This window comes from Melitaea cinxia, chromosome Z (assembly GCF_905220565.1).
Source record: "Melitaea cinxia chromosome Z, ilMelCinx1.1, whole genome shotgun sequence".
Taxonomy (NCBI): Eukaryota; Metazoa; Arthropoda; class Insecta; order Lepidoptera; family Nymphalidae; genus Melitaea; species Melitaea cinxia.
In genome coordinates this window covers 16,075,411-16,099,916 of record NC_059424.1, presented here as the reverse complement: position 1 = coordinate 16,099,916, position 24,506 = coordinate 16,075,411, and the positions used below count along the sequence as shown (strand labels likewise).

Genomic DNA, 24,506 nt, shown 5'->3' with positions numbered 1-24,506 from the left:
GTATGTTAACACAGGCAGGATGCATTGCTCGAAGACTTTTGTCTTCAAGCATTACGGAATCTTCGAAGTGACCGCCTGCCCAGCGTGGTCACTATGGGCAAAACCCCCCTGAGTTCGCGTATAAGAGTAGTACAAAAGTGAAAAAAATAAGGACTAGTTGATGTGTGGTTTAAGAAAGAAAATATATAGTAATACTAAAGTATGTATAATTAACTATTAAATTCCCTACATACATGTTTTTCTTCATTTCAAAACTAGGATACTGGTTAAAATAAATTTCAGCTACTTTTATCCTGAAATTTTAACGTTGTGGAAGTCACGCGATAGGAAAGACGACGTGTTAAAGTTACTTAATTCATTAGAACTTTGAAACAAGTCGAAAAATAATTACATTAACGTTAAATAGGTGTAAAAATATCTTCTAGTATATAAAAATATCTTGTCATAGTTTTTATCGTCAAACTGATTCGAAACAGCTTTACCGATTGTCACGGAATTTATTTTGTATGTTTTGTAGGTCTGAAAAAAGGTTGAAGGCAATTTTATACCCCTAGGTTGAAATAATGCCCCTATTTTTAAGTCATAAAAACGTTTGTTTTGTCACTTAGTTGTTTTAAAAAAAATATGGTATATCTAAATACTTAATAATAAAATACACGTTAATATGTAACTGTGAAACATGAATCACAAGAAAAAAATAATAATTTAAATGTAGACTATACCTAGTGGATGATTTTTTTAGTTACAAACCCTTTGAATTAATAAATTAACATTTTGTACAACATTTTTGTTGAAAGTAAGCATCAAGATTAAAAAAGAAAAACTTCTGCAAAGTTGCTAAATTAAGACATCAAAGGGGAATTTAAGAAATATTCGTTCTAGTACTCGTATTATAAAAAAATAATACTAATCTATAAAAACATATTTTAAATAAGTAGCTGTGCCCGCGACTTCGTCCGCGTGAAATTTAACAAAAAAGTTATTGTTCACTTCACAGGGTAATAAAATAAATCTGAAATAAAAGTTGCCTAAATTACTCCTTACTACATCAGCCATCTGGCAGTGAAACTCTCGTCAAAATCGGTCCAGCCGTTACAGATTAGCCGGGACAAACAGACAGACAGGCAGGTTAAAATTATAAAAAACCTTATTTTGGTATATTTACCGTGTATACATCCATATGCATTTAGTAAAAAGCGGTTATTTTAATATTACAAATATACACTCCAATTTTATATATTTGTATAGATAAACTTGATAAAATCAACTTAATAATTAATTAACATGTATAATGTTGTTTTGTTTTTAATGAGTATACTGTTATATATAGAATACAATTAATTAATTTCAGTGAAGACAAAGGTGCCTATAAATAATAATGTTACTCGTGGGTGGTGAGAGGATATTATTTTGTTCATTTGTCTTGTTGACAATTTGGAAACAGCTAAACTGATTTATTTCTCTATTATATTTGAGGAAAAGTTCGTTAAAAGGGCGTTAGTTTACGATTCTCATTTCTTCTTCGTTAATATAATTAGCAATATTAATATATATATATATATATATATATATATATATATATATATATATATATACTGTTTAATGTATACGTACATAATATAATTATAATATATGTTTAATCTATTTATAGCGAATAAAGACCATTTATGCTATATGTGATATACAAAAGCTGCTAAAGTTTCCATTTTCATATTACAACATAGTATGAACCCGATAAAAGACAAACAAATTCATTCAAATTATAACAGACAATTATAACATAACAACTAAATTAATAAATATATTTCATAATAGGTAATAACAACGACTCTGGTGTAGTGGTGAGAGTAGTCGCCTAAAACCGACTATTTCGATGGGGGGGGGGGACTTGCGGGTTCGATTCCCGTTTGGATGTCTGTCCTTAGAGGTCTCCCCACCATGCCGCAGGGAAGCACTTTAAATCGTCAGTCTCGGTTGTTATCATACGGACACATATCAGCCGACCCCCAATGGGATGTTACAGGCTGAATAGTGATCGTGATCGAACTAAATTCATTAAAATGTCTTTTCCTTACTTTAGTTATAATACAAGCATGTAATTCCTGTTAGTTATAGTTTCATTGTTAGTTTCAATATATCATCATCATCATTACAGCCTATACAGTCCACTGCTGGACATAGGCCTCCAGAAGTTGACGCCAAAAATAACGTGAACTCATGTGTGTTGCCCATAGTCACCACGCTGGGCAGGCGGGTTGGTGACTGCAGGGCTGGCTTTGTCGCACCGAAGACGCTGCTGCCCGTCTTCGGCCTGTGTATTTCAAAGCCAGCAGTTGGATGGTTATCCCGCCACCGGTCAGCTTTTTAAGTTCCAAGGTGGTAGTGGAACTGTGTTATCCCTTAGTCGCCTCTTACGACACCCACGGGAAGAGAGGGGGTGGCTTTATTCTTTAGTACCGTAGCCACACAGTACAGTTTCAATATAACCACATAGTAAAAGCTGACTTAGAAAACTCCTAGATTCGAGCTCTTCGTTCTATTACTGTTCAGTTTTGACGTGTTACGTGTCCAGTCATTTTAACCGCCATCACTAAGGGACAGATAGTGCTAGGCTTCGAAAAGTGAAAATTAGGTACAGCTATACTAATAGCTCACTTATAATTAAGCATATTGTGATTATTCAAAGTTATGGTCAGTTTATATTTCTTTTTACGCATCACATTATGGCTTTTTTTAAATACCTTATTCTTAGGCTCCAGCAAAATACGTTTAGACAAAACCAGTGTCATAAGATAAGAATTGTATCGGGAAACTTTTAATTTCAATTGTTATTTTTCTTTCAACACAAAAAGGCACCTTCTTAACGTAAGAAAATAAATGCTTGTGTTTTTTATGGCCTTATAACCGAAAGCTGGTTTGTTTCCAGTACGCCAACGTCTCAATTGTTTTTAAAAGATGTTCTAATTAACGCTTTCAAATACAACTGTGCATGATAACATGCTCTTAGATATTATTTTAAAAAAATACGACAGACAAACCCGTGTAAATATTTGTTGTTCATTTAAAAAAAACCTTCATGTAATTTTTAGATAAAATGTTAAAATATTAAATAAATCCTGAAGGTATTCGTATCTTACGTATCGGTTGTTAAGTCGATTGGATGTGCCAGTCAATTCAAGTGCACACGTCGCTTCGACGGAAGATCGATGAAGAAAACGTAAACGGCCGTATTTGTATATACTGTTTTTAAAGTTTTGGGTATAATAAGACTGATTTGTTATATTTTTTATTTTTATTTTCCGTGCCTGTAATATGCTTAAGAAATTTGACAATCCAATGTATAAAATCTCGTGTCACAGTATATTGGTCTATTCTAAATTTCAGCTCAATCGAATATGGTCTTGAGAAGTGGGTGAAATATAGCTCACAAGACTTAACCTAAACACATTCACTTATTTTAAAATCAGGAAATATGCAGTCGGAAACTCCGGGTTACAATTTTGTCATTCCTTCTCGTGTTTAGACTGCGATTATTACTATGCACATATATCAGCAAAATCGATATTCTTGTGTATTATTTAATTACTAACGAACTTTAAGTAATATCGATGATTATTCATATATTTTGTGTCATAAAATAACATGCCACAAAGTGTCACCAAAAGCAATTATTTCGTATAAAACAAATTTATGCGTCATTAAATTTAATTACTGTCAAAATTTAAATTCGTTTGGAATGTCAAGTTCATACCAACATGAACATGAAAAGCATTCAATTTTAAACACGCAAGACTCATGGTGTGTTGTTCGAAAAAATATATATATTAATAAAATAAACATAGATTGCATTATAAAAGTATTATGCAGTTTTTTAGTTATTGCTTCAAATATCTATTATGAAACAATTAAAACATTTTGGTTTTAATCGCATAACTGTTCATAACACTTAAAACATGTCATGAATTCGTTCGTAACAGTATGTAACGTATAGTAAAAAAGATTACTTAAATTTATACAATTCTAATAATTATTCGCAGTTTGCACGTTACATTTTAATGTTACACTAGCGACCCGCTTTGGCTTCGCACGGATGCAAAAACTATCAGTGTTCCTCTACTATATTATGTATTATACACATAAGCCTTCCTCAGGAATCACTCTATTTACTTAAGAAAACCGCATCAAATCCGTTGCGTAGTTTTTAAGATCTTAACATACAAACAGCAGGAAGCGACTTGGTTTTATTAAATGTATTGATATAGGTATCGTTTAATATTAGAGTCACTTGATTTGAATGTACGCTTAACACGTAAAATAACATAGCTTAATATTGACGTGAAACTATTTACTTGTGTTTTTGAATTTGATGAAATATAAAGTAAAACCTTTATTGATAGCTGCAGCTTGTAACTTGTTAGAAAAAATTGAAGCTTAATACACTACACAGCTCCACTGTGAGTTGACGAATAATTTCCTTGGCAGTAACGATTGCTATCAGATGTCTTTGATAATAATTGGTGAAGTTAGTTGTACATGGTCTTTAATACCTAGTTCCTGATGTTGCAAGCATCCACAAGCTACGTTATCAGCTTACGATCAGATGGACGGAACGTACGCTTGTTTGCCGCCTTTGCAGTATTTATAGATAGTATGACATAATTCCGACTTGCCCCACAACCTTTCTAGGTGACGTCTTCTACTCATTAAGCGACTATGTCTGCTAAATAAATTGTAATTTTTTTGTATTTGTATATTTTATTAGAATTACAAACGTAAATATTAAATCGAAAGAAATATATCTTCCGATAGCTTTTATATCATTAATAGATCATATTGATATTTGTTTTTATTTTCTAGTCATACTGTTTTCATTCCTGCTACGAGGGTCATTTAATGAGAAAGTTATATATATTTTTTCGTATAACATCTATATATATAATAAAATGGTAGGAATGTCAAAACTGTACATTGAATATTTTTTTAAAAGAATACTTGGGGTGTGATCTACAATCGATACCACAGCCTAAAATATAGTTTTTAGAATTTTTGTCTGTTTGTCTGTATGTCTGTATGTATGTCCGGGATAAACTCAAAAAGTACCGCATGGATTTACTTTAAATTTGGCACGAATATTATTAAGAAGTCGGGTCAACATATAGGCTACATATTATTATGCTATCATCTACCGGGAACGAGCAGTGAACCTTTATTTCCTCAACGCATTCTGTATCAACGTGTAATATAACGACGCATATTTGAATGTTGTTGTTATTATGTTAATAGCCATGCTATATAAGCTAGCTTCACAGTATAAAAATCACGCAATATAAGTAACTAAGCCGATAAACATAATTAAATATATATAAGTAGACAAGACAATTTTAAAGCAGCGCCATCTATTACATTTTTCTGTAGACATGAAATGTAAAGAAGAAACTGGTAAATGAATGTAATTTTAAAAGGTATAATCGTAGGTATTTTTGGTGCTGTATAGCGTTAACGCAGACGACGTCACGGGCAGCAGCTAGTTAATAAATAAATTAATATCTTATAACATACACACACGGTCGTCTGTTTCTATGGTAAGCAACTTGATGCTTGTGTTACAGGTAACCGTCGAAAAACAGATAATACATATATAAATATACAAATACAAATATGAGACCCAGACTCAGGGGGGAATCGAAGCCGCAACCCGAGGAACAGAAAGCAGGGCCACTACAAACTGCGCTAACGGGCTAGTCAACATTGATGATGATGATGTTGATAACACTTCACACACGGTTCCAAGTTAACAGTTCTTAAGTTACTTAATATTAAATTATTCAAAATTATTGGTAAAAGTAAAGTCAGAATTAAATTTCACAGTAAAGTGTCTGTCTCTTATTATCACTATCACTACATAGTATAAAACAAAGTCGCTTTCTCTGCCCCTATGTCCCTATGTCCCTATGTATGCTTAAATCTTTAAAACTACGCAACGGGTTTTGATGCGGTTTTTTTAATAGATAGAGTGATTGAACAGGAAGGTTTATATGTATAATAACATCCATTAAATAGTGAAGAAATACTGTTATTTTTGAGGTTTCTAATGTGAAGTCGTAAATAATTACATTTTTTCCGCTTACATTGCAAACGCAGCCTGACACCTAGGAGATTTATCAAAATAAGTATTGTATATATGTTATGCCCAAAGATCGAAAACGCTCATTGAGCGGAAAAATAGCTCACAACGCGATGTGGTCACAGTAAAACATCCACATAGCGAAATTCGTGTTATGGCTCTAATGAAAACGCGCACGACGCGTTGTGGCAACCAAAGAAAGACCAAATAGCGAAATTCGTGTCGTGGCTTACATGCTATTCGATCTCAACGCGTTGTGGCAATGAAGAAAAGCCGCCAGCCAAGTTATGATGATAATGAACATAACTCAAGTTGAGTTAATAACATATTTTTAGTATCATCTGATTTTGAACAAGTAAAATATACTCATTTTTTTTGCCATGACAAAGTCTTATAAATCGGTAAACACGCATGAAACAGTGTCACTTTTCGCCTGAACCAGAGCGTGCAAGCGAAAAGCGAAACAAGCGACAGACAGGCAGGATCGGCCCAAGCGTTGGCTTGTGACACATTATATCTCTCTTCTCGCATGACGTCAGAGCTAGCAGTTTTAAATAATTCAGTGATAATAAATAATTCAATTCAATTAATAAAAGTATGCAATTTTTCATCAATGTTTCTTTATAACGTTATCACGTAAAACTATCGTTCACATAAACCGACTTTATAGTCAACCAACTTTTTTTTTAATAAAAATTCAATTCACAAATGAAACATCTCTCATATTTCATTTAATTTAGGCACAAAGGAATTGTATAATTATATTCGTTATTTAACCTTATTGGAACGAAGTTCCTGACGGCAAACGTGACATTTGGCTGCGCGAGCGAACTGAAAAAAATGTGATACTAAAACCGTAAGAATATAACGGAGGTGACGTAATATCAGTCACACGACTGTATAATATGACGTTTGTAAAACTAAAATGTTACTAGTAAACATTTTTTAAAATTATTTATGTAATTTTATACTGTCGACAAAAATAAATAAAGCCATATAATATGTTTTTTATTTCACTTAATAGTTTGAATTATTATTATTATTATTTTGTTTAATTTATTTTATTTTAAGGTATTTGTTATTTTCTAAAATACTAAATTTCCTAAATACTTTTATGTACTTAATTAAAAACCAATAAACAAAATTAAAAAAAAAAAAACAATAATTAGAAAATATATATAAAATTCAACATTTTTTTTTCAAATTGTGTTGCTTCTATACTATCCGAAGGAACTTCGTTCCTACCTGGTGTCCCATGACACTACATAATTTTTATGTCTATTTATGCTTCACGCTTCAGCCTGTAATATCCCATTACTGGGCATAGGCCTCTTTCCCCATATAGGAGAAGGATCAGAGCTTAATCCACCACGCTGCTCCAATGCGGGTTGACGGATATATTCCCTACTATGAGTAACGATCGCTGTCAGGTGTACATGATAACAACCGGGACCGACGGTTTAACGTGCTCTACGAGGCACGGTGGAGAGACCCACAAGGACTGCACAAATACCCAGACCACAGCAAAGACCTGTATGACCAATACAAATGTTTGTCATGTGCGGGGATCGAACCCGGAACCGCCAGCGTAACAGGTACAATCCATGGCTGTGACCGTTGCGCCGTTGTCTATTTAATAAAAGCATTTTTATTCATTTAAAAAATATTTGTTATTCTGTATATGATTTATGAATAATCAATAATATTTCAATCTTCCGTTATTAAAGGAATCGTTCATGAGAGTGTTCGTATATAAACACTTCAAAGACAAAGGAAAATATAATAAAAATAATTGTTTTCATGAATATAGATAAGGGACACAATTCGCTTCGAAAGATCAATAATGTTTAATCAATCAACCGTATGATAAAGTTATAAATGCAAATTTCTCGAAAGACATATTGTCCTAATATAATTATTTTTAGATTTATCTTTCTATATATTATATATATATATATATATATAATATAGAATATTGTGTATATCTGTTTTACTATATGCTCTAATAAAAAAGTATACCACTATATACATTTTAAATGAACTCCAGATAACTTAATATAAAATTAAAATAAAATATTGTACAAAATTTTAAAACACAGACTTAGAGTAGTTTGATTGATTTAGCCAATAGCGTCTCTTTCGTGGGTTTAGGCATCTTTCCTGATATGGAAGGCACGCTCCTTCACAGCGAGTCTGCACATTTATTTATTTATTTATTAATAAGAATAATAATCATTATTGTACACCACACACAGAGTATTCTAATACAAAATTGTGAAGTAAAAAGGAAAATGCCCAATGAGGCGGCCTTATCGCTCGGTAGATATACTCCTTACTATATGTCATAATCGCTATCTGGTTTCTAATTATAACAGTTTTACGTGCTCCCCGTGGCATGATCTACAGACCCACAAGAACCAAATAGGTATTTGTTCAAATATAAATATCCAATCCGAGCAGAAATCGATCTTACGTGTTACAAAAATTAAAGATATTGAGATATAAAACATGCGTAACATAAAAACAAAATATTGTACGCAGTTGTAAAATAAACGAAGTTGAAATTGACTTTATATTCTTTTAACGAATTCTCATGTATGTTATCCAACAACGACAACATAAGCATATTTACGCTATCTACTAAATATTTTCTTCTCAAAAAGACATACTACGTCATAACATTGTTCTATTTTTGATCATGATTATGGCAAATTATCGTAGTCTGTGTATTTGTCATGTTTATTTTTCCGGATCACTGACTAAAGATATCGTAGTGGAGGAAGCTGAGCGTGAAGCGTTTATTTATTAATTTAATTAAACACCGAGTGATCGTTCAATTTATTATTTTAATTTATGTTATCGGTTCACGTAGAAAGGAACAAAGAGATACGAAGAGCTAGATATAGTAAATGGAAGCGAAATGTTACTTATTTGAGATTTGTTATCATAAGAAACATATTTTATTAAACTACTTGGAATATTAAAATAAATTGTATTGAATAAAATCAGTTAATATTTCATTGTAAATTTTACAATCGCATTGAATACTGCGACTAAGATAGAACTTCCAAAATACCGAACAGAATTGAATGACATCGCAATAACGCGAACATATTATTTATTTATTTATTTATTTATTTATTACAGTTTACATTTATTGCACTTACAGTTTACAACCAAGGCGTACAATAAACAAGCATAAATTAATAACACTACAACAAATACATTAAAGAAATAACAATTTATCTTATAATACGAGTATACACATTAACATAATTCTAAATACTTAAAGCAAGATTTAACAAATTCAGACGAATTCATAGCGAATATATCAGTACTACTATTGGAGGCCAACATATTATTAAGTAAGCGAAGGGCTGACTGCGTTGGGGCGCTCCGAGCAGCTTGCGTCCGCACACACTCCACCGCGAACAGCGGCCGGGAGCGCCTCATGACCGTACAGCGCGGTGCGCATATACCACATGCCCCCAATGTCGTAGGGTTATCTATTTTATTATTTAGTAAATGGTAGTAGTGGAGCATAAGGGCACACTTTCGCCTTAGCTCAAGAGTATCCAAGCCCACCATACCATTCACATAAAGAGAGGGATACAAATAAGGATAGTAACCATATAGTTTAAAGAACAAATAACGGGCAAACTTTTTTTGCACTCGCTCAACTAAGGTTTTATAAAGTTTTTCGTGTGGATTCCAGATTAAAGCATTGTATTCCAATGTACTGCGAATAAAAGCAAAGTATAATATTAAAATTGATTCTTTGTTAGAGAATCTTGCTGATTGTCTTATAACAAACCCAAGTGCTTTGTACGCTTTTTGACACGTTAATTTAATGTGGTGATTGAATGTTAACGCCGAATCAAAGATTATACCTAGATCACGTATACTATCTACTCTAGACAAAGCTTCGCCGTCGACGGTGTACGTGAAGGAGATCGGGGAATGGGACCGAGTATACGTTACAATTTTACATTTAGATGTATTAAATGCTAATTGATTGTCTCTGCTCCAGGCACAAACTATTAAACTTAATTATTGTCGAGAGACATGTCTTTAGGATAATAGTTTAGGTATATCAGTGGGTACAAACTTCTTATCTTTTTGTATAAACCAAGTTTTACTGATTCGCACGTTGTCTTTCTTTTTACGTATTTTCTCATTATTTCTCGGCATTTACTTTGTAAAAATTTTATTTATAGCTTATTGTATCATAAAATGAGAAAGTAAATCAGAACGTGTCATCAAACTCTACAACATGCCATAAACACTAAATCATTGCTGCAGAGCTTCTTTAGCCAAATATTGCTGTGCTTGTTGCAAATTTAGAAAGAGGATTGCAAATGTAATGCTTTTTATATGATAAGAAAGCAAATCTATTGTATCGAAATATTCCAATAATTTGGGCACACATATTTTATAGTTCCTAAAATAGTGTAAAGCGAATTGCTTTAGGTGAAATAGCTGAAATAAAAAGGCGTATTGCGTTACCTACACTGAGATTTAAAAAAATGCAGAACAAGAGAAGAGGGTCGGTATTCAAACCAAAGGTACCATAGAAACGTAGTACTTTGTTGTGCAATATTTTATAAAAAAAATGTGAATAAATAAAATTGTAATTGTAATTAATTGACATATATTCTTATCTTTGAACTCGGCAGACAGGTGCTATTAAGATAACATGTGTATGTAAATAAAACCAACACAAAATTATTAAAAGCTTTTATTTAACTTGCAATGTTGGTATGTATTTATATTCTGGTGGAATCTTAAACCTCAATTTTGAAGTAATATATCTTCAAGTGATTGAGCTGAAATTTTGTATACACGACTTAGACGACACATTACTTAGACTTACACGACGATTACTTTGGATGACAATGCATGGTTAGCTTTTTGATGTCATTCTAAATCCAGCATGGTGGAAGATCCAAGATGGCAGACTAGTTATTTTCAATGTACTACTGCATGTGGGTATCAAATGAAAGGACTTCTTGAGAATACCAGACTGAAAAACCTATCTAGCGATATCTAAAAAGTAAAATCTGAAATAAATAAATGTAAGTTTAAATAGAAACCTGTTATTAAATGAAGGTTTTTTACTTTTAATGTATTGTTTACTTCATAAATAGATTGTTGAAATTATTCGTCATTTAGTCTATCGCCGTTCACTGCTGGAAATAGGCCTTCCTAAGTTCGCGCAAAACATTCTGGTTTTCTGCAGTCTTCATTCAGCCTCCACCAACAATCTTCCAAGATCGTCAGAAGACGTCCCACATTTCGTTTGCCAAGTCATCGGTGCTGCGACACAAGTGACCAGACAACTGTTAATTAAACTTACTAATTCAGTGGGTTATGTCGGTTACTTACATTCTCTCTCGGATAGTCGCATTTTTAATCCTATCTTTGAGAGAAACCTCAAGCATAGCTCGTTCAATTGCACATTGAACGACCTTAATTCTTCGTCAGGGTCGGGTCTCGGCACTGTATGTTTAAACAGGCACGACGCATTATTCGAATACTTTTGTCTTCAACTATTGCGGATTCTTCGAAGGTTCGTCGGACCTTGACGAAACCTGCCTAACGCCGCCCAGCCCAACCGAATCCTCTTTTCGTCTATTCGAAGTTTTTTCAGCCTAATATAATGGCGTGGCCTAGGTAAACTTAATCCTGAACAACTTCGAGAACGGTACCATCGACCGATATTGCTCTCTGTATGACTAGATGGTTAAACATAACTTTCGTTTTGTCCAAATTCGTACCTAGATTAACTCGTCGGGAGGACTCATTTAGGACCTAACTCTAACAACGTCTCCGCAAGGTGACGATATCGTCGGCGGACCGAAGATGTGTGATGTATTCGCCTTTGACGTTAAAGCCTCGTCCTCCGCAATCTCACGTCTTAAAAACATCATTCTGTGCAGTGGTCTTACATCCTCCAGTCTTATTCGGAGATGGCGGCGTTAAAGAGTCTCGCCAAGGTTTTATGGATCGGTCACCCTGAGGTCTTGAGGAGCTTAGTCGTAACTCCAACCTCCCCCGGTGCCCTTCCGTTTTTAAGCTACTTGAGCCCCCCATTAATTTCATCGACTTCGATATCCCAAATGACTTCCAAAAAATGGCTCAATAAAGCTTCACGATGATCTTCGATATCTCTAGTCTCAGCCTTGGGTGCGCTTGACGAGTACTGCTGTCCATAAAATTTTCAACCTCTATTCGGATTTGAGGGCGGAAGCAAACGGTTCTGCCATCCACTGTTTTCAATTTCACAAGAAGGTTTCTCCCCAATGGTCTTTAGAAAACTATGGAATCCCTATTCTTCTCTATAAAAGAAGTAGTGTCTCTCACATTTGAGAGCAGAGGTCTCTTCGCAGTAGTTATAACATTTTACATCATTTGTAAGATTTGTATTTACTCACAATGCACAATATGGCGAATTAGCCTCAGAATCAGGTTTAAAGAATATTACACCTGATGTATAAATTTTTTTTTTAATTATTGCATATTGTCATGCCTATATTACTTTAAGACACATAATAAGTTTAATTACAAATATTTTTTAACTCATTCCGACTTGCACATAAATATCTATATTTTAAGAACATGTTTATTCGGTAGCTTTTTGTTAAGGGTAACGTCACCCACGTACATATTTAGGTCAAAGAACAAGTAAACGCGTGTAACCGCCAATGCGTAAAATTAAATTTATATTACATATATTGTAAACACCGTGTGTACAATCTAAATACAATAAAAATGTAAGCTCTAATAAATATTTTTAAATAGCATGGTAATTTTTCTTAAGAAAATAAACTTCGATTCGGCTGTATTAATTTGATGAAACTTTTAACTGGGCTAAATGTGTGAGCCAATTGTAATGATTCTTTTTTTTAACCGAAAGTTGGTACTTGTCATGTGGTCTCATTTAAATTTGATCGTAAGTACTGCTTTACCAATGCCCTTCGTCGTATTTGAAGTTAGTTTTTTTTTTATATTTGTGAGTAAACACATACCATAAAACTACTGGGTATTAAATGAACGCTCGCTGTCACATTATATGATGCACTCAGCTGTCTACGTATTTTTTCTATAGCTATTGCCAGCAATAATACCACTTTACCACTAAATTAAATTTAAAAGGCACCACATTGTAAAAAAATAGTGAATATACTAAACACAGAAACATAACAGCGAAGAGCAGCTGACTATATCTTTCTCGCTTGGGTACACTCGGCGGTCCCGAGCTCACTCGATCGAGCCTCTCACCTCAGAGCGTGACGGATCAGCCTAATTACTACCCACGAAAAATTGAATAAAGAAGTTTTCACTTCAAAAATCAAGTTCTCAGGTAACATACATTAAAAAATAAAAAAATAAAAATACAGTCGAATTGAGAACCTCCTCAATTTTTGAAGTTGATCGAATGTAAGTACAGTAAGTTACTGTATTTAGAAATAATTACATCGCAGAACAACTAACATTTTTGACTGTATATTCTATTAAACAATACTACCAATAATACCAGTATAATATTGGCATTGTATATAATATGATAACTGGATATATATTAACGCTTGAATCAGTACATAAACATCCCACGATTTTTTTCCGTCCAGGAGAAATGTTACAGCTTAATCTATAGTGCTCCACTACGGGAAGACGAATAATTTCCGTACTATCGGAAACGCTTTTGAGCGTTTATATTAACAACCGGGGCCGATAGTTTGTTATGCTCTTCGAGTTGTTCATTCACTCTTAACTCTATATTAGTTTAATCTAATTTTAGTACAATATTATATATTGTTAGTTTTTAATGTGTATTATATCACTTGAAATCAGAAATAGCATATTTCACACAAAGCAGTAACGAACAAACTGAGAGGATCATTAGTTGGGTAACATTTGCAGAAGTTGAATGTGACTGTAGCAAGAAATGTAGTAATTAATTGCAGTAAAACGTCTAGTTAGTCTAGTCATCAAGCTAGTTATTTATTCCAACAGACAGCATTAATTAGCTCTATAAATAAGTATCTACTTGCATCTCTCCTACTCAGTCAACGGAGGGGAAATATAGATTCTTACACATATAAAATTTTCTTAAATAACAATTATGTATTGGAATTTCGAATATATTTTATCAGATTGAAGCTACACTTTAAAATATTGCTTGTAAAAGGATTTAAATATAAAATAAGATAGATTTTACTTATCTTAATACTTTATTTTTTATTCTAATTGAATTGCTAATAAAATTTACGTATGTTAGAAGTGTGCTGTTTGGTTACGGCAATAAAGAATATAACCACCCCCTCTCTTCCCGTAGGTGTCGCAAGAGGTGACTAAGGGATAACACAGTTACATTGTCAAACTTAAAAAACCGACTGATGGCGGGATAACCATCCAACTGCTGGCTTTCAAATACACAGGACCGGTAGGACCGAAGACGGCCAGCAGCGTCTTCGGTCCGACAAAGCCAGCCCTGCGGTCACCAACCCGCCCGCCAAGCGTGGTGATTATGGGCAAAACACATGAGTTCGCACCATTTTTGGCGTGAACTTGGGAGGTCTATTTCCAGCAGTGGACTACGATAGGCTAAAGTGAAGTTGGTAGTTCGCCGGGACAGAAGTTATTTATAAAGTGACAATTAATTTTATCGGTTGTAATTATACTAACGGTATAGTTGTACTAAATTTTATCACAATTCTCGATATCGCTAAGCAATTCGTTATTACAATAGAAGCTTGCAAAGGTATTTTGTCCGGACAGCAATACATCTTGAAATTATTGTGGTCTCATTTATTTTAAATAGATTTTGTTTTTAGAATTTTCCTATGTCCAGAAGTCGATTGCAATAGACTGAACAGACTTTGTTTCGAAAGTATTTTTAAATAATAATCTCAATTATTATCAATAAAAACTCTTAATTTAATTTTTTTTTATAATCGTAACAATAATCGTATTCTTCGTTAGCTAATAAACATACAAATTGTTTAGTCTATTGATATTTAAGTATAAGAATATGATATTCTGAAAAAGTATTAGTTTTATTAACGCTATGAGTCACTATTTTCTTAAAGCGATTAGACTACAGTGATATACTCATGTTAATTTACAGTACGTTGAATTTTAGGTGAGTTCTGTATAGTGTCAGTTATAAGAACACCTACTAATAATATATTTCACTCACGTACTGCTGAGATACATCTATGCTTCCTTCGTGTACTGTAGTACCTCGTACAATAGATTTACACTTTCAATGCTTTTACGCGACGCTATGCTCAGATAAAAAATACTTTCCATATTCAGGCGCCAGGATATAAATTTTATAATAATTCATTTCACGCGATAGATTTAAATATCCTATCTTAGGATAAAGATAATTTTATCTGTATTATAGAAATAATACAGTGCATAAAGTAAGATATTAATGTGATTTTATTTTTATATTTAACAAATTTTGAAGCTTGGTACGCCATTTGGTATGAATTTGTTAAACACATACATTAATATTGGCTTTTACATAATAATCCTAGGACGGGCTATATTTATTATAACATGTGTAAGTTTCGAAATATCTCTAAAAGTAAATTAAAATTTTGTCAAGACAATAAACAGCAAATTAAGAAGAGAGATTGAAGAAACTGAATCCGGGGTCGAGCCGCCCTGTGAATGTAGCAGGTGAACACGACACTGTTGACATAACCAACATGTTTCAAAAACATTTTAAAGTAGACTCATCCTTAAGGCAATCTGACAGTATTTGTAGATAGATGGGAGAGTCCAATACTGCGACATTGGACGAAACTCCATGTGATGACTTCATGTGATGTGTGACACAAGATTGTAAATATAAAAATGTTACTATTTTAAATTTGTTATTATACCAACATTTAGTAACAATTTTTCTTATATAAAATATTTAACTTCTTATATATAATGTTTAACCTAGTTAAGTATTATATATAAGAAAAATTGTTACTAACACTATATGGGTTAGTCCCGAAATAAATGTTATTATTATTATTATCCTGGATATTACTCCACCTCTTTAATATGTAATAAATACATATAATATAATAAATCATTATATAAATAAAATGATAAATTTACATATATGTACTTCCATAAGCAACACAGGGTTAGGGTTGTAGGCTGAGAAACCGACAGACAATCCTAGCCGAGTCGAGCAACACTGCTTTCTGCATCCTGGCTGCGAGCGAACCGTCCCGGATCCGCAGTTACCCCAGATGGTGAGCGAGGCTAACCGGGATCAAACCGTTGGCAGATATAATGATAGGAATGATTTCAGCGGACCCCACATCCACCGTCGACAATTTCGTGCGCCAAATCTCAATAGATTTTTTCTCAGTTTCGGCTTTCACGAGATTCTTGTTATGCGGGTTTGGTGATGTCCACTAAAACAGCCTAGACCGTGCCTGTCCATCACCACGATACCAGGCTTGTTTGCCAGTATCGTTATGTCTGTGACGATAGGCAGGTCCCAGTAGAACTGAGTTCCGTCGCGTATGAGTACTGGCACCGGTGAGTACTGGTAATACGACATCCTATATTCCAGGAGACCGTACGCAAGAGCCAGTTTTTGGTGAAGAATCTTGGCCGCTTGTTTGTGTCTGTGTAAGTACTCAGTGTTAACAAGCGCGGAACAACCCGAAAGCACATGCCTGAGTGACTCACTGGGATGATGACAGGCTCAACAGAAGTCGGGAGTGCCATCCTTCGAGGTGTGTTTTCGGTAGTTGTTTGTCTTAACAACCTGATCTTGTATTGCACTGATAAAACCTTCGGTTTCCCCAAAGAGGTTGCTGAATCGCAGCCACTGCACGGAGGCGTTACTGTCTACGTGAGGCACGTGGAGCGCCTTGTAAAACCGTCCATGCAGCTCTTTCTCCATTCACACGGTCTACCGGTCAGAGGTGCTCAGTACAACTGGTTTCTGTCATTTCTCTTTGGCTAAGGATAGGGGGGTCAGTTCATTGTCTCACACTACATCATCACCATGCATAGTGCTGTCCCGTCTCGTTTCAAAGTAGGTCCGGAGGCTGCACATTTTGCGGTTATGCATGCTCTTAGCGTTTAACATACCTCGACCACCACACTGCCGCGGGGTGTGCAGTCTCATGACCGGCTACTTACTTAGTGTGATGCACGTGATTCTGTCTTCTGTACAAGTTCGGTCTGAGTCCATCTGTGTATGCCATAGGTGTATAAGAGAGTGGGCATGATCCAGCTGCTTTTATATATATATATAAAGTTATGTCCACAGGCTTATAGTGCCCGTGCTTTTGTTATTTCGATTTTTAGTTTTATTACTGATCGTTTACTTGTTACACTACTGCAGCTTACATTAAGAGAACTTATTATTCTGTCTTAGTATCCCTAATGCAGACGTGAGTCCACCGACCAAAATTATGCTAAATTTAATTGACATCTTGCATGCAAAAAGACAGAATTATATTGCGCCTTACTTTAATTATTGTTGTCATTATTATTATTATTATTATTATCTATGTTTATATATACACTTACTTGCTATCTATAATATATGTACACTTATTGTCTAGTTAACGTATATGTACACTTATGGCCTACTTGGCCTACTTACAATATACACTTAACCTATGTTATTAAAAAAAAATGATCCAGCTGTTATAAGCGTGGACCTTCTTGGCGCTCGAATAGCTCCAAAGATCTTTTGTCAGCCGTACAAAAAAAGACTTTGCAAGTTACCGGTTTCATGTCTACCTTTTTCATCCCTATGCATTGTGACATACCGAGACACCAGTAAGATTCAGCTTCAAAAAGGGTCTTGGATGTAAGGAGGATGTTAATTCGAGACTGAGCTGCGCAGATTGAGTCACTGACTGCACACTTATCCACTCCTAGCTGCATTCTGATGAAATTGCTGAACTTTGTGGCTATTTTTAGCAGTTCCTGCAAGCGTGCAGCGTTAGGTGCCAGCAATTTGAAGTCATACATGTAGAAAAAGGTGGGAGACTTTTAGTACTTCCTTACCGAAACTGAAAGCCTGTACCCGAACACTCCAGCAGAGTGCTATTATTATTACTATTCTTTATTTGAAACTTATTTTTAACATTTAATCTGGAATGATATAAACATTTAAATTACGATAAAATAAACCTAAACACTATTAATTGTCTATGTACGGTTACATTCAATTATAATATTTTCAAGATGTATTTACAATCTAATTTTATTCATTTAATATATTTTCATGACAAGAGGCACAAAAGAAAAAAATACCAAACATCAAAAAACATTTGTTAATTACGGGATCATAGACAGTATAAAGGACTTAAGACAATTATTGAAAAAGACAGGGTTGCGCAGTTTTGTTAAAGGCAGTGTTCGCATAAAGGTGCTCAAACACTTTCAATTTCCAAAAAAAAAATGGTTTACATATACCCATATAAACCATTGATGACCATGAGTCCTAAACGAAAAATGACAATGACGACAAATCAATGACAATAAAATCTAAGGATATGAATACATTTCAAATATTAAAGTAAAGTTAATGGTAGAGTGTGTCTATCCATATGTTTCTTTATTAGCCGTTATATACTTCTTGGAATAATATAATTATAGGTACGACAGCAGGAATTACAAAAAAATGGCTTTGAAAATGATATAACTTAATTTAACACGATAGTAGGAAATTGAATCAAAAGAGAAATTAAAAGTTATGGATGCGGTGATGGTACGAACTTTATTATTTATTATGCTTAAGTTGTTTGCTTGTTTGAGAAATGAAGCTCCTTTATTATATTTGACATTAAATCGTGTGATCACAGACCTTATTAACTGGTATCAAAATATCGATCATAATTCTCTTCTATTCTTATTAACTTGATTTTATCAAGTTTTAGAAGAATAAAAAAGCAAACTCCAGGAAGAAGCTAGAAGAAGAAGAGTACATGATATATGAATTTAATGATGTTTTTTGAAAGTCATATTAGGTATTAAATATTTTAACTTTTAGTGAAATTTAAATCCATCTTCCTTATGTTGACATGACTTACTTTGAACTACCAAATGTGGTCTGTAATGAAAAATTGGCTCTCTTTTAATTAAAAATTATTAATATCATTAGACATTATAGCTATTTATACTCGCTAAAGCCTTACAATTCTTTTTCATTCGACGAATATAAACAGAATTTCATATTTGATTAATTGAAGCAGCATCAAACCTATACGGAAGCTTTTTTGATTAATTATTCCGGCTACAAGAAAAATGAAATTGTAAACTCATTGTCAAGTGAGAACTGTCTCTATATAAAATTCGGATATAAAATGAAAAGTTTGGTCACTTTCGATTTTAATTCACGAGATAATGTGTTATTTATATTTCAACGAACGTTTTAAAAAGACTTAGAGCAAAGTAATAAAAGTAAAAAAGGAGTAGTAATAAAATTCGTCGCGTGGCAACCGGCGTAGAATAGTGCCACCCCATTTCATCCCGTAGGTATCGTAAGAGGCGATATAGGGAAAACCACTAGAGGTGGGTAGCAGCGCCTTCTAAACACATGGTTACAACTGCGATCGCCAACCCACCTGGCAAGCGTGGCGATTACGCCAAATCCCCCATATGGCAGACACGATAAAAAATTGTTCCCCAGTCCCCGGCGGCCCCGCTAGTCCTGGCTACGGTGGCGGCCACGGTAACGGCGGGGCAGGGGGCCATAATCTCCGGCAGAAGCCAGGCCACCACACTTTACTGAAGTCCGAAGAGAAGGAGAGGACTCGATGATCCTCAAGTCTGGCAACCTGCTGTACTAACGGGAGGGCGACCAACAGTCCCAGGGTGTTGGCGGGTTCTTCGTCCGCAAGTCTCTCGTCAACAGCATCGACGTCGTCAGGAGCATGTCGAGCAGGGTGGCGTACCTTATCAGACCATCAGAATATCCAAGCGGTATTCGCTGAAGGTCATACAGGTTTACGCACCGACCTCGCCACATCCAGATGACGAAGTGGAAGCTATCTACATATGAGGAAATCTCTACAGCCATACATAGCTCTAAATGCCACTACACTGTTGTGATGGGGGACTTCAACGCGAAGCTGGGCAGACGATGCGATGATGAGTTGAGAGTGGGGCAATTTGGATACAGGCAACGAAACTCCCGGGGCTGGTTACTGGCTGACTTCATGGAGAAAGAGGGACTCTTTATGATGAACTCTTTCTTCAGGAAGCCTGAACCTGGTTAAGTCCCGACGGAACAAAGGCTCGAAAGTGTTCGCACGAGATCTGTCTATGAGACAAAGCTAATTAGCGCAGCTGAGAGCCGACATTGGCAGTGTCATCTCGTCAAAGCCTGAAATCCCGAGGGAGATCGAGAGCTTCTACGGCCAGTTATGCACCACACGGAAACTCGTCAACATCAAGGCAAACGACCCCAGAGGCAAACTAACAAGGCACGAAACCGAAGAAATCCCAGACGTCAGCCTGTACGAGATTAGTATTGCTCTCAAACAACTTAAAAACAACAAGGCGCCGGGTGATGACGGAATCACAACTGAGCGAGCGGTTGAGAGCGGACGGTAAGCCAGTTCTCAAGGTCCTTCAAAGGCTCTTCAATTTCGTTATCCTCGAGGGCAAAACGCCAAGGGCATGAAATAGAAGCGAGGTGGTGCTGTTCTTCAAAAAGGGTGATAAAGCCCTGCTGAAAAACTATAGGCCCATCTCGCTACTAAGCCATGTGTACAAGCTGTTTTCGAGAGTCATTACGAACCATCTTGCACGCAGGTTTGACGACTTCCAGCCTCCTGAACAAGCCGGGTTCCGTAAAGGCTTTAGCAGCATAGACCACATATACTGATAGCGGAAAGTGAGTTGTCGTTGATGAATTAATGCTGATTCTCACAACCAAAGGGCTTTATATATACCACTTATATATTAAATGACTATAATTTTTAAATATAAACGTTTTTATTATGATAGCAAAATGATAAAAAGTAATTTAGTATTAAATATTAAATAGTGGTAAAGATCGTACAAAAGTTTCAGTTCATATTTTTGTACATAATTTGACGGAAAATATTATCGTCAAAAAAGTATCTATTCGAAAAACAGTCCTTTTTTCTTTGTTGTAATTTTAAGAGATTTAGAAAACATTTTAGAAAACAAATTTTGATAAATGAATCGACATCTGTAGCTGTAGTCGTGGGGAACGTTTATTAGATATCATGTTTCATTAACAACTGCCAAACATTACTCTTTTTAATACAATAAAATTTGAATCAAATTTCTTGTTGAAAACCTCTGTATAATAATCGGTATAAGTCCAATATAAATAAAAGTTTAAATAGAGACTGAAGACTTAAAACTTATTTTCTTTAAGAGAAAAGGAAAATTAAAATAATTTTTACTTATATTTTACAATGTGCTGTCTAAGCCTGTATTCCTTTTGTTCACACTTTAGTTTACTTTAACGAGACTTTAGGTCTTTAATACGGCTTCTTTTGTTTTCTTCTTTAATAGAAAGTAACTCGCAATATAGACTTACTTTGAAAAAACTTTCTGGTTTCGTATTTATATTTAGATTAAGTGATAATTTTTAACACTACAAAGGTGGAAAATAAGCAAACTCTTCACCTGATGGTAAGGAGATGTCTACAATACTAGAAGTATTTTAAGCTGTTTCAATAAATTATTTGATTTTAATAAATAACAACCGCACTATATACTTACGCCGTGAGCCTGAACATCGGTAGTTTGCGGGTTCGATTCCCGCTATTGTATGGATATTTGTATTTGTACAAATATTTGTTACCGTGCCTCGGAGAGTACGTTAAGCTGTCGGTCCCTCTGTTATCAAATAAAACTGATAGCGATTGTTACGATTAGCGTTTGTGCTTTGAATACAGATTTCCGTGTGGAAAAGAGGTCGATTCTTTCGGACTACACGGCCTTTCCTGTAACAAGAGTTCATGGAGCTTTTCCCGCTACGGTTCCCTAAACGATACCATAAAAAGAGCTCTTGCCACCATCGACGTTCCTGCTCTTATCGAGCCTACTGGAATTAGTCGCAATGATGGCAAGAGACCTGATGGATTGACGTTGGTTCCCTGGGAAAGGGGACGGGCGCTTTTGTGGGACGCAACCTGCGTTGACACACTTGCTCCGTCTCATGTCAGGGAAACAGCCTTAAAAGCGGGAGCCGCAGCGGAGAAAGCTGAAATGACTAAACGGCACAAATATTCGTCACTAATTTCAAATTACATCTTTGTGCCGTTTGCAGTCGCAAGTGCACTTGAACCTTGGAGTAGCAGTGCTAAAAAATTTTTTAATGAGATAACTCCTCGCCTTATTGCCTCCACTGGTGACAAGAGGGCTGGTGCATTTTTTGCCCAGAGAATCGGCATAGCGATTCAACGGGGAAATGCTGCCAGCATTCTTGCCACAATACCACGCGGACATGATTTATACCAAAACTATGTGTAAATATTTAGTTCTTAAGTTGTGAATTGTAAATATGTATAATGTTTAATAAACTATTGTTATTCAAATTTTAATATCGTATATGCGCTAAATATTGAATCATATAGAAAGACTTTGTCTCTTATGCCACGAGAATTTTTACAATCACCGTCGTCTGTTACAGTGCTAAACTTCAGTATACCTTTGACAGTTTATTCTGGGGTACCTAAACTAGTTAGCTGAAAATGAGTCGTAGCTTTTGCAGAACCTATTTTCTACTACGGTTACGGCTTCTATATTTTCTTTTCTTCCTTACGTTTTTTTGATCGGCTTCAGAGCCTATGCATGCAGTTTATATTTGACCTTAACAAATATTAACATGCTTCTAAGTTTCGCAATTAAACTGAACGGCATGCTCTTATTACTTTATTGTTTACTTCATTTGAACACTTCCTTTACCTCAAAGAACCCTCATCAGCTACTCATGAAAATTCAATTTGGGTATCATCATCATCATCATCATCATCATCATAATCATAATCATCATAATCATCATGGCGCTGCAGGCGTCTATAAGCTACGGTAATCGCTTACCATCAGGTGAATCGTAAGCTTGTTTACTGATCTAGTTAAAAAAATAGCTGATTTAATGAGTTTGTTTGTTTGATAGGACATAACGAAAAATGTTTTTTATTACATCATAGTTTTGGAGATCTAGCTTACAAAAGTTTCGGTTTCATTTAGATACAACATTTATAAGTTGAGTTGTTTCTCTAAGCGAGTTTTCTCAAGTGCCATTAAATTATATAGAAGTCGTTTTGTACATAAATATAGTATGTCACGGAAATAAAGCTTCTTTTTCAATATTGTAATAGAAAAATGTAGACTTACAAATATTCTATTTACCTCTAAAACAAAAACGTATACGTCGTTCAAAGGCGTAGCATGTTTACGTGTCTACGACTGCCTACGCTGCTACATAGCGTAACTCAGGAAATTTTGGTGGCCGTTCATTACTGGAAATAGGCCTCATAAATTTCAATGCTCGCAATCTTGATCATGAATCACAAAAAACCGATATCTATAAATGTAGTAATGTTAGAGAAATTTTAAATATTTATTTTTTATTGTTGTCTGTATTTTAGAGCTATTCCATATTAGATGAGTAGATCTAGGCAGTTTCAGTTAGAGTAACGTTGATTTGGGCTTTAACAGGCGTAGAATAAGTAAGCATATATCTTCATTATGATGATGTTTATTATAAGATCATAAAGAAAATATGTTTATAAAAAAAGTTTGGAAACTTTAAATTTTTTTTTGAATAAAAGCTATAAATGGAATTTATACAAATTGATCAATCGAAATTTTAGGATAATATTGCACTCTCAATGTTTTATATTTATAGCAATGGCCTTGTACATCCATCACACAAATAAACAGTGGAGATACTGGGATTCAGATACTATTTTTGGGTATAATGTCAGTGTCATATAAAATAACATTACTAAAATATTGTCTATTAATTTAATTATCTTTTTAAACTTTTGAAATTATCTTTTTAAGCTTTTTACTTTGCTTTGAATAAATATTTTTTTTGGTTTTGTTGTTCTATTGGCTAAAAAAATGATTAAGTCAAGTATTTAAGATATAATAGTTTCCGTAGAGTTTTAATTATCTAGATGCATACCTTGTTTTGAATATTATAAATGTGAATGTAAGTTTGTTTGTTACACTTTCATGTGAAAACTAATAAACCGGTCATTATAAAACATTGTACACATATTCTTAGAGGTATTAGAAGTAACAGAGGATACTTTTTCTTAAAAAAATCAATGCAAGCGATGCCGCGGGTAACAGCTAGTACTTCATAGGCATGTAAATGTAACTACATAAATATTAACATTAC

At 34.5% G+C, this 24,506-nt stretch overlaps 1 long non-coding RNA gene across 1 annotated transcript; it reads left to right on the top strand.

The window, feature by feature from the left end:
* Positions 1–699: 699 nt before the first annotated feature.
* On the top strand, positions 700–5,729 carry LOC123669013. The gene is made up of 3 exons (XR_006745663.1): positions 700–711; positions 2,602–2,604; positions 5,664–5,729. It is a non-coding gene; the product is annotated as an uncharacterized LOC123669013 (long non-coding RNA).
* The last annotated feature ends 18,777 nt before the right edge of the window (positions 5,730–24,506 follow it).